This window comes from Myotis daubentonii, chromosome 2 (genome assembly GCF_963259705.1).
Source record: "Myotis daubentonii chromosome 2, mMyoDau2.1, whole genome shotgun sequence".
Taxonomy (NCBI): Eukaryota; Metazoa; Chordata; class Mammalia; order Chiroptera; family Vespertilionidae; genus Myotis; species Myotis daubentonii.
In genome coordinates this window covers 36832092-36849599 of record NC_081841.1, presented here as the reverse complement: position 1 = coordinate 36849599, position 17508 = coordinate 36832092, and the positions used below count along the sequence as shown (strand labels likewise).

Genomic DNA, 17508 nt, shown 5'->3' with positions numbered 1-17508 from the left:
AAGCTTTTTAAAGAAGATGCCATACATTTTCATTTCATACTGGGCTCCACAATTCCGATGATGGCCCCACAGAGAATCATTTAACTCAAGAATATGATGCCTATCTAAATATGCTACACACACTTAGATAAGTTTTCACTGAAGTCTTTCTAAGCAACCCCAAGGGGCGCGCCAATGGATTGATGGAGAGGAACTGATTTTTAGTACCATGCTGTTAATTACTGAATCGCTTCAGTCCTTTCCCCCCATCCCTCTAATGTCATTACAACAGCAAATCTGCTGAAACACTGCAACCCAATGATCTCTCTTGAAATAATTAGTTAAACTGAAGACCAAAGGAGCAGCACCTAATGCTACGGCCTCTCCACTGACAACTCCCTTCCTTAAAATGTCCCCGGTGCTTTGGTGGTTCGGTTTTAACCAAAGCCAGGCTGTGGTTCCAGAACCAGGCTGCTTCTCAGCACTCAGAGCGCTCAGGTTCTCCCTGGGCAGTGGTTCTGCAAACCATTAAGTCTGGTTGGCTAAAAATTCCTCCTTTAAACAGTCAGGTTTTCCTTTGTCTCATTTCATTCTCCTCTTCTTTTCTGTACCACTGCTTTCCACTTGAACACATTAATTTCCCGCCGGGAGACACATCCTGGCAATTCATGCACAGTAATGAATTTCAAAGAGGTCAGTTTGTGTTGTTTTGATGAGACACTGTCATTCTTTCGAATTCTTCCTCCCTACCAATAACCCGGAGGGCCAGCCTCTCAGGAGCCCGCGCTACTTGTCTACACACTTCATTTCACGGCCTCCCATTAGACTGAAAAAAAGTGAAGATTGCCTGGGGTGAACTTTCTCAACTTATCTCTTCCAATCACATTTTTTTCGTATTTTCTCCTATCCTTTCTTCTATCCCATCTGAAGCCGGTTCTTGTGGATTTCAAGGCGAATCTGCCATTCTACACTTGATTTTGAATCTATCCCTTTATGCCCATTCTCACCTCTTTTTTGCTTCTTTGATATCACCCTGTCTACCTGTACCCTCCTCAAACCCAGGCTATCATAGCCTGCCTCTCCTTGTTCAATTCCTTGAAAGGCTGGGCTAACGGGGCCACCTGCAACTCATCGCCTCCCATGTATTTCTCAAATGTTTGCACTTTGCCCCTAGCCGGTTTGGCTCAGTGGATAAAGCATCAGCCTGCGGACGGAAGGGTCCCAGGTTCGACTCTGGTCAAGGACACTTGCCCAGGTTGCAGGTTTGATTCCCAGTGTGGGGAGTGCAGGAGGCAGCCAATCAATGATTCTCTCTCTCATTGATGTTTCTATCTCTCTCTCTCCCTCTCCCTTCCTCTCTGAAATCAATAAAAATATATTTAAAAAAAATTTTTTTGCACTCTGGATTTCATCTCTATGGTGCTAGTGAAACTGCTCTCCAAGTTCACAAATGGTCTGGCAGCTGGACGGGGCCAGTTTCTCAGAGCCGACCTCGAAATGGGTCAGCAGGGGATGGCGCGGACCACTCACCTCGGCTGGGTGTGCTTCCCTTTGCCACCACCATCCTCTGCTCCTCTGGCGTGCCTGCTCTATCTAACTTCTCTTGGCCTGACCATGTCTAAATGCCAAGAGTCCCCTGAAGGCTATGCACAGAGTCCTCACTTACCATCCTCAACGGGTAGTTGGAAACTGCAACTTTAGGCAGCATGAAATATAAGGAAATAGTTTTATCGTAGACGAATCGATATAAATAGAGTTAAGTTCCTATAGCTTATTTCTGGTCACAAAAACTAAATAAGACCCAAAACAATTGTAATACTACATGTTGAAATAAATGAGCTATACATACATTTTTAAAAGATTAACAAAAATTAAGATGATGCTTCCACTTATTCCAGTTCAGGGTTGCTGTTGGTTGTAGCCTATCCTGGCCCCTCAGGGCACCAGGCGGGCACCCACCCTGGACAGCACGCCCTTCCATTGCAGGGTGCACTCACCCCCACACCCACACTCGCTGAGAATGGGGCATCTTTGGGATGAGGGAGGAAACCGGAGGACTGGAGAAAACCCACACAGACATGGGGACAACAGGCAAACTCTACACAGAGCGTGGTTCCCACCAGAAACCATTTGTTTTTCCTCATCAAAGTTATAACAAAACAATGTTATTTGAAAACCTGCTATACTTCCTTCTCTTTTAGTCTATACACCCTCTTCTTCGGCAAGTTCATCTACTCTCAGTCTTTATGTAACAGCCCTATGGAGATGATCCATCAATCCAGGGTTTTGCCTAAACTCCAAACCTAAATTTCTAAATTCCTGCTTAATGTCTTCATGTGGGTAAGATCAACTAGCAGTTCTTAATAGCTTTTAACACATCAAGTACAAAGCTAAGCCAGAGGCAGAAATATAAAGAGGTTGAGGATACTGACCCTAAAGGCTGAACCTGCACTTAAATCCTGAGTCCAGCACACACAGTGGGAAACTCAATGAGCCTGCCTGTGCCTCAGAGTCCTCATCTGTATTCGTTGTTGTTGTTGTTGTTGTTGTTGTTAGTCCTCACCCGAGGATATTTTTCCATTGATCTTTAGAGAGCGTGGAAGGGACGAGGAGGGACAGAGACAGAGAAACGTTGATGTGAGAGAGACACATCAATTGGTTGCCTCCCGCACATGCCCGCCCAGGGCCTCTTTTTCTTAAAATATATATCACAGACATCTGTATAAATCAGTATATTTTCTCAACTTTTTAACAGCTACATAGTATTTTAAACCTGTTTTATCTTACAGTTATGTATAAAGAGGGCCATCCCCTTCCTACGCCCATCTCCTGCATATGAATATTCTTAAGGGTAAAGAGCATCTTTTATTTGTCCTTACATACCCAAGAGGACCTCATACCAAGGCCAAGAATTGCTTAACAAGTGTTTAATGAAATAACATCTGCCATCAATCCAGTGCTCATTCTGTGCCAGGAAGACAGCTGTTAAGAGCTTCGTATACTGGTATGTTAGCATATTTATTAATAACCACCCAATTATTCCCATTTCACAGAAGACAGAATCACACAGCTAGTAAGGACCAGGGACTCTAATCTACATTTGTCTGACTCTGGAGCCCTCTCCCTTCATGCCTATGCTACAGTTAATACATTTTTCATAGGATATCCTTTGTTTTTTCAACCAAAGTTGGAGAACAGAAGAGCTCCAAGTATTTTGGTCCAGGCAGGTAGGACTGAGGGTAAGAGATGGGCGTTAAAATAAATGGCGAGTAGATGGGGGCGAATAGAGTCATTGCAGCTCTAAAGCTAATCTACCATTCAGCCATTCAATCTGTTTACTGAGAACCTACTAGAAGTTGAATTACTTGCTTCCCCTTCTTCAGGCTCCCCACTACACTCCCCTTCAGTAATAATTGCCACCATGTGTTGAAAATCTATATGACAAATGTGCCATTATTGTTTTTATTAAAAAATTCTATTTACTTTTAATACTGACAAAAATTCTATGAGATAAATATCAGTACCACCATTTCACAGATGGGAAAACGGAGACCCAAAGAAGTTGAATTACTTGCCAATATTAGACTGTAATGAATAGCAAAGCAGGATTCAAGTGTAGAGAGTCTGTAAAGCAAAATCCAACCCCCCCCTTTTTTAAAAAATATATTTTTATTGATTTCAGAGAGGAGGGAGAGGAAGAGATAGAAACATCAATGATGAGAGAGAATCACTGATCAGCTGCCTCTTGCATGCCCCCTACTGGGAATCGATCCCGCAGCCCAGGCATGTGCCCTTAACCGGAATTGAACCTGGCACCCTTCAGTCCACAGGCTGACGCTCTATCCACTGAGCCAAACCAGCCAATCCTCTTTTTTTTTTTTTTTTTTTTTTTTTTGTCACACAGAGAATGCTGCCTTTTAATTTTTAGAGAAAAGATAAATTATGACTAACATTTAAACTTGGTTAAAATCACATTTGGCTGCAAGTAACAGATCTAACTTTGGTGGATTAACCAAATTTTCTTTTCCTCACAAAAAGTCAAGAGATGGCAGAAGAGATCTGGTGCAGCAGTTCCAGAATGCCATCAGCTTCCCACCCTGCTCACCCCTCAAGGTTCTTGCCTTTGGTCACAAGAAGGTTCTCCACTTAGAAAATAGCATCCATGTTCCAGGGAGAAAGAAGGACAAAGAGCAAAAGGCCTAACCTGTAAGCACATACTGTCCACCCCATTATAAGAGCTTTGTGGGGGAGTCCCACCCAATTACTTACATCGCATTGGCCAGGGCTATGTCCTAGACAACCTCCAACTGCAAGGGATTCTGGGAAATCAAGTTTGTTTCTTTTTCTAACTAGCCATGGTGCCAAATTAAACAAAATGGGTTCAGCTATAGGGAAGAAGTGGGTGACATGGACATTGGTTGGGCATCTAGCTGTGTGTGTCCCACAGTGATGTAGAGCACAAGTCGTCCTAGGACAGTGGTTCTCAACCTTCTGGCCCTTTAAATACAGTTCCTCATGTTGTGACCCAACCATAAAATTATTTTCGTTGCTACTTCATAACTGTAATGTTGCTACCGTTATGAATCGTAATGTAAATATCTGATATGCAGGATGGTCTTAGGCGACCCCTGTGAAAGGGTCGTTCGACTGCGAAAGGGGTCGCGACCCACAGGTCGAGAACCACTGTCCTAGAGCATCAAGGTACCCTGCAAAGAGAAAAGCAATAAAAGAACCTTAAGTCTGTGTTTGAAAGCCCGCTTGGGCACCCACTGATGGGAGTGGAGGCCGGAAGAATGTGGAAGTGTTACAGAAGCATCCAAGCAGCTGATCCTGAGGAAAAACACGGAGTCCCAGGTGACTTCACACAAATCATCCTGGCAGACTCAGAGGCTCGACCCGCGTGTTTCCTCCGAGTTGTCCCTGTTTTCCTTCCTCCCACTACTCAGTTCCCATGGCTCCTTTAGATGAGGACCTACACGCTCATTCCACTCTTCAAATTCCACTTCAAGCAAACAAAATTCTCTACTATGTGTTGTTTTGAGAAGCAGCATCTTTAGAAAAAGATAATGATGGCAGGGATGTTATTTATGCAACTGCAGTCACACCGTCAAGTTATATTAAGAAAGTAGGCCACAGAGTTTTAGCCCTGTTTTCACTTTCTCCCAACTACAGTAAGTTCAGTAAACTTTCCTCATAAAAACCTCATACAACTCTGTGGTGGCAAGATGGCATTGTGCAAAATATTACAGATGAAGAGAAGGATGACAAAAAGCCAGCAAAGGGACCTCTGTGAGCCAGATCCTGGGCACAGACATATGAGATAACACAGGCATATTTAGTGATATGGTATAGTATTACATTCATAGCAAGGGAAGAGTTCATATCCTTCCCAACGGGCCTATCTACTTCTTGCTTGCCTAAAGAATTTAGCCACTTATTTATGAATGGACTTGCCACTGAAAACAGCATCTTTAGCCTCCCCTTCACCAGGTAAAATTAGATTTTCCCTTGTTAGCAAGGCACACACACTAGAAATCAGTATGCCTGCTCCCTTGAACGTGCGTCTGTTTTTATGGCAAATGTTTGATGGCCCTAAACTAGAAGTGAAAATACTTAGCCTTACTCTGGAGTTCATAGGAAGTCCATAAAAGCTAAGGCCAGGCCCAAACATTATAGTACTTGATCTTCCTCCACAATCCGTATTTCAGACATGAGCCTTTACCAGGATGACTGCAACTCAGTGCAATTAGAGTTTGTACACTTCCTTCGAGTCGTGAGCATTTTTAGGTGCACCACTGGAACAGAAACCACTAAATGATCCTTCTATTCTGAACTCATTCCATTTGCCAACCAAAACAAGGATGTGCGTGTGAACCAATCAAAATGTGAGTCACGCTGCCCTGGCTGGTGTGGCTCAGTTGGCTGGAGCATGGTTCCACGCACCAGAGGGTGGCAGGTTCGACTCCCGGTCTGGGGCATATGCCCAGATTGCGGGTTTGATTCCAAGTAGGGGCTTGTGCTGGAGACAGCAGATTGATGTTTCTCTCTTTTTCTCCCTTCCTCTCTCTCTCAAATCAATTTTTTTAAAAAATGTGAGTCACGCCAAGCTCCAGGGAAACATATAACCAAAGTTTAGTCATAAACTGTGACAACACACCCACATGGACCACTGACTCCAAACCCACATTTCAGAAATAGCTCTTCAATGGATACAGACTGACTCACATTTCATTGGGACCTTCCTCTCCCCTCAAAACTGCCCAGCCCATGTGCAAACTTAAAACTCCCGGAAGGGCCCGATTTTTCAATCTAAAATCCAGCTTGTTGTTCTAGGTCCTTCAACTTGGAAAAAAAATATTGAAGTAAAAGAATCTCACCACTTGGCTTTTTGAAACATTATCAACTAACGCCAAACAGGCGTCAATAATGACTATACTGAAAATGAAGAGTGTAAAAGAAACACTAAGAGTTTGTATTTTGTATGTTTAGTTCAGTTTAGTTTTTTAAGCATTAGCTGCATATAATACAGCATCAATCTTTGTGGTGGTGATTATGTGACAAAAGCTGCAGGCTTTTCGACTAGGGAAAATGTTCTGACAGGCACAGCAATGAATTTCAGAAACTAATGACATAATATACTACAGATGCACGGAACTGCACCAGCCCAGAGCCGTTTTTGGATAGTGTCAACTTTTGGATAATTTGATGACTGATTTAATTGCGAAATGATCAATCTTTAGTAGAAAGAAAATGCTGGCTGAAGGGCAGACACTGTGTTCCCTTCATCCCCAAACAACACTCAGCGTCACTAAACTTAACAGCTTTGAATCTGGTGCTTAAATGCATCTGTTCGACCATGGTGACATTAATAATCATAATCATGGCTCCCTGAAAGATTTCACGATTGGCTGCTCAGCTGTGACATTTTTTCTCCTCTCAATTTCAGAGCTAACATGGCTTTCTAGGGAAGTCTCTGGGAAGCAAAAACCATCATTGTGCAGTATCTCTTGCCTATGTTTTCACCATGAAGCAACATTTCTTTAATAAAGAATCAAGACACAGACCCAACGGTGAATGCACATTCATTCATTAATTCACTCATTCATGCGTTGTTTGGGAAAGGTGATTCAAATCAGGTCAGAAACATGTAATATCTTTGAAAGGACAGAATGATGAATAAGGTCTTTTAGTGAACAGTTTGGGAGATGTGTTATTTGGGATATAAGTACTTTTAAAAATGGGGCGACGGGTGAGGGTTGGAGGGAGACAATGAGGAAATAAAGGGGACATATATAATACTTTCAACAATAAAGATAAATTTAACAAAATAAATGAAAATGGGAGGTGGAAAGCTAAAAAAGGTATTTTTAATGTAACAAATTACCAACATAATCTAAATTAATTACAAAATGAACTATTTCAGGAATATAAAAGCAGGTTTTAGAAAGAAATCAGCTAGTGAGTAACTGAGGCGGAAGGTGAAGGGGGAAGGAATGAACTTGTTCTGATATATCTCATGCTGGTACAGAGAGTGACAAAAAGACTACAGAAACAGTAAATGAACTCTCCTTCACTGAATTTGTTTCCAAAAAAATGTCTATGGTGGCCTTGAAATTAGGCACTATTGATCTGGAACTACAGTGTGCCCTAGATTTCAAGTCAACATTTGTCCACAAAGGCCAGATTACCCAATTTTTTTAAAAATAGCTACCAGAACTATTGACAGTTGCTGGTCAAAGATAATGAAATAGAAACCTGAGCCTAGCCCTAGCCGGTTGCTCAATGGTTAGAACGTCATCGGCCTACGGACTGAAGAGTCCTGGGTTTAATTCTAGTCAAGGGTACATGCCCGGGTTGCAGGCTCGAGCCCCAGTAGGTAGCCAATCAATGATTCTCTCTCATCATTAATGTTTCTATCTCTCTCTTCCTCTCCCTCTCTGAAATCAATAAAAACACACTGAGTGGCCAGATTATTATGACCGGCCAGATTATTGACCACCCCATCAGTACTTCATTGACACTTCCAAAAATACTGAATATTGAAAACTTCCTAAGCAAATACTCTCAAGGTTTTATTATTATTATTGTTATTTGCATACTAATTCACTTCATTGTACTGATGGGGTGGTCATAATAATCTGGCCGGTCATAATAATCTGGCCACTCAGATTATTAAAAAACACACACCTGAGCCTACCTTTCTCAATAACAAACATATCTCAAGTTTTGTCTTTTGAAAGTACCGTGTTTTACTATACCACATCCGCCTCATAAACTAGGACCACGAAAGAGAAATATTGGTTAAAACTAAGTATGTAAAATTACTGCTAGTACTCAAAAAACTGTTAATAAGATTTAAAGCTTTGGGATATTCAAGTCCCTAAGCCAGGACTAGTTTCTTGGGGCGGGGGTGGGGGGGTGTTAAGGGGGAGCCTAAATCTGAATTTGGCACATCAGGATAACATCCCAAAGGCATTTTTTTACTTGACTGGTTTTTGCAGCTCCGTCCCTGGCATTACACACTCCAGTTTGAACACTCCATCAGCCAGGGCTCCAGTGAGCTCACATCAGCCCACAGGAATTCCACCTCACCTCCTTCTCTTTCCCACTGAAAAATACTATGTTTTACGTGCTTCCTACAGAACATAAATAGAAAGGACTTGTCCCCCAGGATTTCAGAGCCATCAGGAAATTTCTGCATCTAAAACACAAACCAAAGTGAACATAGTCTGGCCTTTCCAGTAAAGCACACCTTCCCTTTGCAAAAATCCTGCTCTTCCTCCACCCTGTGCTAATTAATTTTTTCAGAAACGGAGAACAATACAGAGCCAGGTGTTTTTAAAAACAGCCAACAAATTCTTCTTTCTAGCTCTGAACTTTAATTGTCATCTGGCTAGAAAGATAGAGAGCCCCGTCTATGAAGTCCTGTAACTCCACACTTCCTGACTTGGTTTTATGAGACGTAATGTGGTGGCTTCTTTCCCTCCTCACCTCCTGGACATGCCCTTCGGTTCAGGCACCGGGATGCAGCTTTAGACTCACAATGAAGTCCACACCCGTTTCCTCCCAGACCAGGCAACAGAAGGATCCTCACTGTGAGGAACAGTGGTGAGCGAAAAGGGAAACTTGACTCAGGCATCTCTCAGCCCATACATTTTTTTCCTGCTCCAGAAGAAAGAGCCTAAGCACTGTTAAGTGAGAGTTCTGAATCAGTTTGTGGAGTTAAGTTTTTCCCCCAGAAAATCAATCACACCCAGTTAGTGACCTGGGCACACAAATCTCCAGGGGGGGCGGGGGGGGGGGGGAGGTTTGAAACAGGAAATAAAATATTAGAATTCTATACTTCCAGTTCTCAAACTATCTTTTCCTCCCCTCCCGGTAGGCAATTGCTTTCCCTAATTACCAAACTTGGACACTAAATCAAACCCTCGTTCTATTGCTCTCTGCACTTCTTAGTGAAAGGAAGGATTTGTTTCGGTCCCACATGTTGAAAAATACATGTTCCTATAATTAAGAGTCTGCATGCCACGCCTTCTGCCACATTTCCCTGTTAAAAGTCCCTTTTCTAAAAATGATCCCTGAAAACACAACTGCCAGCCCTCATCCTTTTCTCAGCCACGGAACACAGATCTGAAGACCTTCAGCAGCCCTCCTAACCCCGCCAGATCAGAGTGGGCAATGACACGGATTCTCGGTTAAAATGTAAGAGTGCAAAGAGCTGGAGTTTTTACAAGTGTGGTCCCAAGAGACTCGTTTTCCCACAAGCTCATAATGAATTCACCCCAAGTGAATTTCTCACATCCTGACTGGACTATATAAAAAGATTTCATATGCTGCTATATAACAATACATAAGAATAACCATTCCATTCTTTCAGTTAAATCCCACTATGTAATAGGCCACACGGGATCTAAAAAGATACAACACTTTTGTTCTCTCGCAAAAAGCCCCATTTTTTAGTCAATATTTCATAAACTTTTTGTGACATTTTAAAATACTGCCCCACCCCCACCCCCAATCATCCCAATCCTCATACTCCCGAGTATTATTGGGAGACCAGGGTATATGGGGAAGGGGGTGGTCTAAGGATACAGACAAGTCCTTACACGTCCAGTCCTGGAGGTATTTTCCACACATAGGCTCATCGGGAGCCCGAGGAGTAAACCTTACACACACACACACACACACACACACACACACACACACACACCCCAAAAGTGCCCGATCCCATTGGGAAACAGGAGTTCAGGAAAGGAAATCGACCCGGGGAGCAGGAGGCGCAGCTGCTACACCCAGCTGCAGCCACACAACGGTGCCGCTGCTCTCGGGTCTCCGAGAGGCGTCCAGCGCCCTTACCTGGGGGTGGGCGCCGCCGGCACTAGTTCCAAAAGTTCTGGATCACCTTCTCCCGGAGTTCAAAGCCCCAGCACTCTGGCCCCGCCACGGGCCAGCAAACCCGAGTCCGGTCCCGTCCCGCTCCCGCCGTCCCCACCCTCCGGGCCCTACACCATGTCAGGAATCCGGGCAGACACCGAGCTGGGAGCTGACATCACTCCCGGGCCCAGGTACCTCCCCCTCCCTCCGCCGCCTCTCTCCTCCCTCCCGGCAGGGATTTAGCCAAAGAGCGTTCGCAGGGGGGCGGGGTCGGCAGCGCCCCGGCTCCCGCTGATTGGGCCGGGGCGCAGTCACTCAGAGGAGCCAACTAATTTTATACATTCCTCGCTGAGCCAGACTAGGGCTGGAAGTGGGTGTTGATGGAAAAAAAAAAAATGCTGCCTTTCCTGCTATCTCTCAGGGAAGGAGATGTGTGGGGAAGCACCTCGCGGGTCGGGGTTTTAAACTTTTCTTTGGCGTATTCACTGCATCCCAGATCAGAAATGAAACTAACCCACCCCAACCGCCTTTTTAAGGAAAAACCATTGCCTCTGTGTCACGGGCAAGTCCGAGTCCGGCGGTGCGCGGAGCAGAAAATGGCTAGCTGTAAAAAGCATGCAAATAAAGGAACACGCCAGCTCCCTCTGCTCCCCTTTTACCTGGGGACTGCTGGGTGTTCCCCTAGACGGGAGATTTAGAACTTCAAAGGCACTTGGGGGAAAATTTGGAAGCCAATGCTAGGAAAGGCGACCAGCTGTGAATTGTTAACTTGCAGCGTTATCCGACCATGTGACTGCTTTTGCTGTTCGCGATGAAAATCAATCACACCACGCGAGCTTCCAGGCAAATAAAAGCGAAATAAGAAAAATTATTATTTACCTGTTTCCCAGCCTTAATGCTGCTGTTTCCATGCACAACTGAAAAGGAGGGGAACGCACAACTGAGCTGAACAAGCCACAGGAGAATAATTACTGTTGAATGGAACCAATTGCAGAGGCTGAGCAATCAATTAAGAATTAACTAACATTTACCCTCGACGGATATCGCGCTGTATAATCCCCCTGCCTAACAGAACAGAAAGATTCTCAGGAGATGGTTCTTTCGATGTGTCTCTCTGTTCCCGGGCAGAACTGCAGGGTGAGAAGTGGCTCTATTTATATGAGACATATAGGTAGCTTATTATCCATCATATTCTGGAAGGACAATGAATTAGTGACTTTCCGTTGGATTAGATTTTCTATGATGGGTGACAATGTTGTACATTTCACCATCCTGCCATATTTGTAGAGGGATGCAGAGTCCAACACTGCCTCATTTAATCCTTACCACCATCCTGTAAAGTGGGCATCACTGGCCTCATTTTTTTTATCTAACAGTTTTATTTTTTAATAACTTTATTTTTATTGTTGATACTATTACAGATGTCCCCCACCTCCTGCCGCCATTAGCCCCTTTTTAACCTAAGAATCAAAGGCTCCGCCAGGTTACCTAAGTAAATTTCTCCAGAACACTCAGAACTGGGGTTGAAACCAAGATCCATTAGACTCCAAAGCCATTTTTTCTCTTTACTTGAAAGAAATGACTGCCCACAATCTACACTCATTCGAACAGTATAATGCTAATAAATAAATAAATAAAAATCCACAGACCTACTTTGTTATTGCCATTGTTAGACCTACACCATTCCAAGCTCCTATCTTACACTTCTGACTCTGTTTTCCCCCAGCTCTGTGCACCCCTACCAGATGAGTTTTCTAAAACACTGTTTGGTTTTGCCATCAAGATCTTCCCCTATAAATTCTGGCCCCCTTTCTCTGCAGTTGTTGGCTAGCCATTTAACACTCTCCCTAACCTGGTCTATTTACCTCTCCCACCTTATCTCCCACTTCAGTCCTGGGAAACACTGCTATAGACTAACTGGTCTTCTCACAGATCTCGGCTTGATTCTCTTCTTCTGGCCTAACTGGAAACCCCACTCTTCTGTGTGTGTGTGGGGGGGGGGGGGGGGGGGAGAACAGGGGAAGGTTGTTGTTTTTGTTTTTTTGAAAAAGAACTTTTAAGAGCTATTCTCTTAGCAACTTTCAAATATGTAATACAGTATTAACTATAGTCACCATGCTACACATTACATCCCCATGACTATTTTATAACCGGAAGTTGGTACCTTCTGACCCTCTTCTGCATTTTAAGTCCTACCTTTCTCTCAAAGCTTAATTAATCAAAGTCCTGTCCTTGCTGTGCACTATGTGGACAGAAAAGGGGCTTGGAGTCCATTGCCCAGTTCGGCTACTTACTTGCTGTGTAACTTGGCCAAGTCACTAAAACATCCATCAGTTACCTCTTCTATGAAATGGGGCTGGTGATGCATCCAAGGTTATTGTAAGCTTTATTGCGATTGTACAGATGTGTAAACATATGGTAATATATGTCTACCTATATACATTTTCTATCTTCCCAAACCCCCCTCCATTCCTTAAATAAACCATACCCGGAAATATCCCCAAATAATCTTGAAGCCAAGATTAAGCCAAGAATAACCTTGAACCCATCTCTCTCCCCCTCCCCCACCCCTTTGGCCAGAGTCCTTCCCTCTTCCCACTCTGCCACCATTCATGCAACAGTCCTTCAGGCTGTCAGATATTTTATGCACCAAACACTTAACCTGCCTCTTAGCCACTCATCCTTCGCTCCCAGAGTCAGGGACACACTTGTCTGTCGTGCCTGTTGCCTGCCTTGCCTTCCCAAATGCCTTCTAACAGTGGCTGAGTGGCTAGCAGTCATTCTTCTAGCCCTAGTCATAGGATGGCTACACTCAGGCTCACATTCTACAACCAGCAGCAGAAAATGAGGGAGGGAATGTCCCACCCCCATAGGGATGGCAGGATAGAATAACAGGAAGTTGCCTCCCATCCCCTCCACAGCTGGAGTGATAACAGCTGCCATCAGAGTCCGGAAAACAAAAGACTCAAAGGAAAGCTGAAAACTGGCCCTGGCTGAAGCAGCAGTGTTCAAGCCAGGGGTTCCAGAGTGGGTGAGAAAGGAATTGATGGGCCAGATTTCAGGCTCCTTCTCCCCAGCCTCTCCCCTCCCCCTTAATCAGAGTTACAGCTGTTCTCTGTCCTACATTTAGGCTTCACCATAATGCTTCATTTTTAAAAGAGACTCTAACACTTAAAGAAATATACTGAAACCACTGGCCTCTGTGTATCTTAGGGAAGCCCCAAAGAATAAAGACATCTCAGCAGAAGTGAACTAGGGTGTCCAGGGAGCAGTGACCCCGAGTTTACCCACTCCTCTGAATCTTAGCTGACTTAATAGGAAAGTCTGTTTATGATTCTGTGGTTTCAACACGAATCAGCTCTGAAAATCAGATATCTATTATCTGCCCAATTATTCCGATGATCAGCCTTACCTTTAGTACCTATGAATTTTGCCAGATACTGTCACTATGGGGTGAAGTGTGGAGGAGGACACTTTGAAAGCAAGAGAAAACATACAGAAAATAACAAAATTAGAACGTGGAATGGATCCCATAGGTCATCTGATGCAACTACCTATTGGAGGCAAGAATCCTTTCCATAGCATTCCTGACAAGTAGCCCTCTAGCACCCACTTGAATTTATCTGGCAGCAATGAGCACTTGAGCTAGAAGAGCAGCCCACCACTAAAGATCTTTCTCCTAGGGGGCCAGGTCCTGCTTTTCTGACTATTCCCCCAAAGATCTCTGTCTTGTGTCTCGTTTAATCCTCACAACCATCCTATAAGGTGAGTGTTATTAGCCCTATTATGACATAAGAATCAAAGGCTCAGCAATCTATAATAATAAAAGTGTAATATGCTAATTAGACCGGACATCCTTCAGGACAACCTTCTGGACGAAGCCAGGGCTGAGAGGGAAGCCCAGGTCCCGGGTGCCAGAGGGAAGCTGGTGCCAGCAGCCGGGGGAAAGAAGGCCTACTCTTGCACGAATTTCATGCATCGGGCCTCTAGTCTAGTGTTACATAAGTAACTTGCTCCGGAACACCCAGAACTGGGATTGAAACCAAGGTCTCTGACTGCAAGCCATTTTTCTTTATATGCATCTAAAGCATTGATTGCCCACAATCTACTCGCTTTCAGTGCTGCCCACTGGAGTCACAGATTGAAGATTGACTCTTTTTATTACCTCCAGCCCCAAGCCTGTGCATGCATGAGGATGCTTTCCGTACTTAGTTTGTTTATATGCAGATACAGGGAAAGCTCACCCAACTCATCAGGGTCATGTCATCTGCCTGTCTGGTCTTTACAGGCTTCCAGCTGCAGGTCTCTATAGCATAGTCCTGATTACTCTAGATGCCTATCAAAGCGCTTGAATGTCTCCCTCTACCTCTCTGACTTATCGCCGTGCTTCATACATTTGGACTGTGCAAACTGAGTCACGCTGCACCCACATCCCCATTTTTGCCCATTTCTTCTAAAACCCATCTCACAGGATTGTTGCAAGGATCTGATGAGTTGTCATATGCATGATGACTGAGCATGTTGCCTGACACATGGTAAATCATCAGTACACATATTTTTATGTTTCTAATGACATAAAACAAGTATAGTATTATTTTTACATATGGCTTATGTCCTGCCCTAACTGTAAGTTTCTTACAGTCCTTGAGGGCAGGATGCCAATTTTTTTTTTCAATCTTTATGTCCTTTATGGGGTTTAGAACTATGTGTTGTCCCATGAAAAGTCAACAAAATTTACTGAGTGAGCCCTGGTTGAGTGACTCAGTTGGTCGGAGTGTCATCCCACACACCAAAAAGACTGTGGCTTGGGTGACAAATTGGGCAAATGTGGGAGGCAGACCACTAAAGTTCCTCTCCAACATCAATGTTTCTCTCCCTCTCTTCACCCTTCCTTTCTCTCTAAAATCAGTAAAAACACATTCTCAGATGAGAATTAAAAAAAAAAATTACTGAATGAATGAATGCCATCCTTTGCTTAAAACTTCTAACCTTCTGTTTAGAAATTCATGAGGAACTTGACCAGAGTGGTCTTAAAGTGAGGTGGGCTAGTAAGAAGCTCGGAAAATTCCTTGACAAGGGGAATGAGAAAACTGAGACAGATAGCTGAACAAACCGGCAGAGCAATTTATAGTCAGATACAGAAGGCCACCAGGGCAGAAATCCCCGGGTACCTAGCCATAAGCAAAACTGGTGCCAGACCTCACCCCTGGGTGGCCTTTCTTCCCCTGGCATGTCGCTGGTCATGTGGTTCAGACCTTTCAGATCACCGGTCATGCAGTTTAGACCCCTTGTGACCTTTCCTCCCTAGAGATAATATCTAGGCCTCGGTTGTATTTCAGCTTCAGGCCCAGAAGAGCAGCAAAACCATGTGGTTGACACCAGGACCGGCTATGGTGACTAATGACCCACTGCCCTGTTGCTGACTAATCAGTGGAGACCAGACCCTGAATGATACACCTGGAAAAGCTGATAAATGCTCTATTGAGATGCTTCCCTGAGACCTCCCCTTTACTCCCAGCCTTTAAAACCCTCAAGCTGAAGGACCCAGGACACACTCTTCCTCCTGGGAACACACCCATGCCTTTCCCTCCCCTCCCTTCTCCCCACTAAGGTTGCATCTCCTAAACTGTAAGGACCCCATGAGACTTGCAACCAGGGGAGCAATGGGCAGTAGCAGCTAGTCCCAAGCTAACCCTGAACCTGTTTCCAAGGTCCCCTTTTCTCTGAATTTCCACTGAGCTGACAGCAGCCCCACCTTGGCTCACTTCTTTCCTGTGGCATTTCTAGAGAGCCAGGCAGAGCAGCACCTAGGTCTCTCCTGTTGCTTTTTCTATCCTAGGCCCTTCCTTGTTTCACTGTCCCCAGCTTTAATAAACGTCCTCTCAGAGTCACCTGGACTCGTGTTGTGAAATCTTTCCTGCACTAAGTCAAGAACCCACACACTACAGGCCAGCCTGAGGCAGACCCACATTAGCCCACTCTGGCCCTGTCCCTTTCTGATAAAAGGATCTGGGAGCCTCAGATTGTTCTCATTCCAGTCACATTGATGAAGACAGAGGAGGGTGAACACATGGTATACATCATGAACCCACATTCAAATGAAGCCAGCTTAGCTTTCGAATTCCTTCTAAAGGAAGTTGCTGCATATTCTGTCTGATACTAAGTATGGCATTGCTGATAACCCAGACACCGTTTTAATATCCTTTCACTGGAGACTGTCACTACTCGGCTACCACCACTGATATCGATTCTGAATCCAACCCTCCTCCTTATTCCCTTTCTGCCCATGGGGACAGGTTAGAAGTCCACCCAGTGGCTCCCTCCAAGCAAAGCTTTATTTTAATCACTCTTTCCTTATAACCAAGATTGTGCTGGTTATTCTCTAGTCTGGATAAATCCAAAAACCTAGTTACAGTCAGTCAACTCCCCCAATCTATCATTCTCTTTAAAATGGAAAACCATTTTAATTAAAAATAGAAACTAGATCTTTTTCATGGTCTTTGATTAATGTTCAATTAATGACTAAAGGAAACAAATTAAGTTCTCTCAAGCAATTAACCCCATTTACAAACATGGTAAATTGAATTTACCAAAAGTATGTGTCTGATTCCTATACTCTGAAAGAGGCCAACCAGAAGGAGAATCAGCCTTTTCAATACATAGCAGCAATTCCTATTTTCCATCCCATGTGGATGCTCTGCATAGCATTCTTCCCCGGGCTGTCAGTCCTTTTCAGGATTGACAAGTCACTGCCATTTCTTCCTACCAACATGCACTGTGCACAGACAGACCTCTTTAGAGGTCCTGGGAACGTGCTCAATCAGCAATAAAGCATTACCCATAACCAGTGACTCCCACCTTGATTTTCACCTGCCACAATATTAAGTAAAGTTCATTTCTCAAAAAAAAATATCATGGCTCATTATTAATCACAATTTTCCCAGTGTGACGTTGTGGGGCACCCCCTTCTCTGGACCAGTGCCATGTATGATGCCCAGGCCTCTAACTAATTCATTCATTCCTGTCCCACTCACCTGTTCAGCTAGACAATCATTAATTTACTGTGGCTTTATTCAGTCTCTCCTAATCCTTAACTAGAATTCTCCCACTTAACTAGAATTTACATTTAAAAATGGCATGTTAGACTTCAATCCC

General features: G+C 44.0%; 1 protein-coding gene across 1 annotated transcript in view; it reads right to left on the bottom strand.

Moving 5' to 3' along the window:
- PPFIBP1 (PPFIA binding protein 1) overlaps window positions 1-10545 on the bottom strand; it is a 168824-nt gene extending 158279 nt beyond the window's left edge. Inside the window, exon 1 of the mRNA XM_059682451.1 lies at window positions 10336-10545. The gene's annotated coding sequence lies outside the window, so the exon portion shown is untranslated. The remainder of the gene's footprint in view (window positions 1-10335) is intronic.
- Window positions 10546-17508: the final 6963 nt, after the last annotated feature.